The sequence below is a fragment of the Penaeus chinensis genome, chromosome 19 (assembly GCF_019202785.1).
Source record: "Penaeus chinensis breed Huanghai No. 1 chromosome 19, ASM1920278v2, whole genome shotgun sequence".
NCBI lineage: Eukaryota > Metazoa > Arthropoda > Malacostraca > Decapoda > Penaeidae > Penaeus > Penaeus chinensis.
This window is the reverse complement of record NC_061837.1, coordinates 5,077,568-5,080,067: the sequence shown is the minus strand read 5'-3', so window position 1 is coordinate 5,080,067 and position 2,500 is coordinate 5,077,568. Positions and strand designations below refer to the sequence as shown.

Sequence of the window (2,500 nt, the reverse complement as noted above, 5' to 3'; positions counted from 1 at the left end):
ATGAATACCATCTGGAAGAGGAACAGCCAATTATTAGTTTTGGGCCACAACAATAATTTTTTATTTTATAGTTCATCATTTCATTGATATTATTTTTAATTTTTTCTTGTACATTTGTTCTAGTCTGGGTACTTGGATGTCCTGAAAAGTCAAGTTTAATTGTCAGCCTCTCCAACTTTGTTTTCCATGGAACTTTTGTTTGGCATGATTTTCAAGTTGATCATATGTAATTATAGTCATTTGTCTCTCCATCTTAGTTTAAAGGAAACCCGTGATTTTGGGGTCACATCATAAGCAAGTATCATGTTTTTTGGCCCTGTATCTACAGTGCCTTTTTGTCTGTTTTAACTCTACTGAAAGGCTTTTTAAATGTTAGGATTTTCATTTGTAATGCTTAGTGGTAAATGAAAGGTTGAGCAACTGCAGCACAGGGCCAGAGAACATTCTCACGCAGAACCATGATATGATATATATACATATACATACATACATACATACATACATACATACATACATACATACATACATACATACATACATACATACATACATACATACATACATACATATGTATATGTATATACACAGATGTATGCATGTAAGTAGATAAATATATGTGTATGTGTATATATATATATATATATATATATATATATATATAAACACACAAACACACATACATACATACACATAATACATACATATCCATATACACTTATATATGTATATGTGTATACATATATATATATATGTGTGTGTGTGTGTGTGTGTGTGTGTGTGTGTACACATTTGTGTATGTTATGTATATATATATATATATATATATATATATATATATATATATATATATATATATTATGTGTGTGTGTGTGTGTGTGTGTGTATGTATGTATGTATGTATGTATGTATGTATGTATGTTTGTATGTATGTATATTTGTATGTGTATGTATATATATTTGTGTATGTATATACATATGCATAAATACATATATACATATACATATGCATATACATGTGTATATATACATATACATATACATGTATATATAGCCATATATCTATATATACATGTATGTGTATATATATATGTATATGTATGTGTGTATATATATGTATATTTATGTATGTATATATACATATGTATGTATAATGAATAACAGTTGCATTTTTATGGGCAATGTGACATTCTTCTTAACAACAAAAAAGTTTACTGATTCAGTATTGATTTCTCTCTCTTTCTCTTTAGAGTTTTCAGTAGAACAATGCGCCTCTTATGCAAACTTCTGTACTATATATCCCAAACATAGGAATTGAGTTTTTTGCCTTTTATACCACAGCAGTGAAAAAAAAATTATATATTTCAAGAATTATATTGGTCACTGCCACATGTGTTAGGTTTGTTAGTTTATAATAAATTTCAGCTCATAGAAGATGGCAGTACTTCTTACAGAGTTTGCGTATATGGCAAAAATGATTAGACATCCATTCAAGTTTCTCTTAAGAAACGTGGTGATAATCATTCACACATATGATAGAATTTTACATTCACATACATATAAGGAGTTCATACACATGCACTTGCCCATACGCATACAAATATGTATACATATTCATACAGTCTAAACTGTTTACATCTTTGCTATATAAAGTGGCAAGGTAATTTTGATAAATGAATTACATAAAAAAATCATTTGATAGATAAACTAAAAGAATTTATTGGCTGGTTCATAACAAGTGCAACCATTGTTGGGTAATGTTTGGGCTATATAGTATGTTACATGTCCATAGAAATAATGGCCTAATACCATGTAATCATGTGTCCTGACTGTGTAAATGACTCATTCCACATAATGTGTATTATGGATAGGCCTTATGATAAAGGAGTAATCTTGCATTATATTGTTTTGTCACCCCATTAATATAAATATGCCTGTATTACTGCTTGCATAGAATTGGCAATAAAGATTCAAACTCGAACAGAAATTTTGTATGCTGCTTTAGAGTAAAGATTAATAAACGTTTTGTGTATATTACTCACCCTCCATATTTGTAACATCTGTATTTGTTAAAGACTTACTAATTTATATTTATACAATTCTGCCAGCCTACTAGGTACACAGATTTCTTTTACACAAAGATGTATTTTTATCATAAGTGGTGCAGAGGATATGGTTAGCTTCAAGAAAAATAAGCCAATTTTTCAGAAAATGGTAAATCATTCAGAAACAAAACCACTTCCCCTGAAAATCTGTGTGGGTCCTATACCCTTTATTGGAGCAGTAGTCCAAAAAGACCCTGGCATTTATTCTTCAAATCTTTATACTTGCTAACGTTGATCCCCACCCTTTTCGGAGTTGAAGGTCCATAGTCAGGCTGCTTTTCTCACCTGGGTCAAGTGCCCTCCTTGCCTCCCATTCTTCAGTAGTAAGTCCTGACAGTTAATGCTAGTTAACTCTTATTCCACCACCAAACCAGTTTGCCATCTAGAATTCACTCAAC

General features: G+C 30.4%; 1 protein-coding gene across 1 annotated transcript in view; it reads left to right on the top strand.

Moving 5' to 3' along the window:
- LOC125035329 (ubiquitin-conjugating enzyme E2 N) overlaps positions 1-436 on the top strand; it is a 14,834-nt gene extending 14,398 nt beyond the window's left edge. The window contains exon 6 of the mRNA XM_047627649.1: positions 1-436. This exon is cut by the window's left edge and continues 386 nt beyond it. The gene's annotated coding sequence lies outside the window, so the exon portion shown is untranslated.
- The last annotated feature ends 2,064 nt before the right edge of the window (positions 437-2,500 follow it).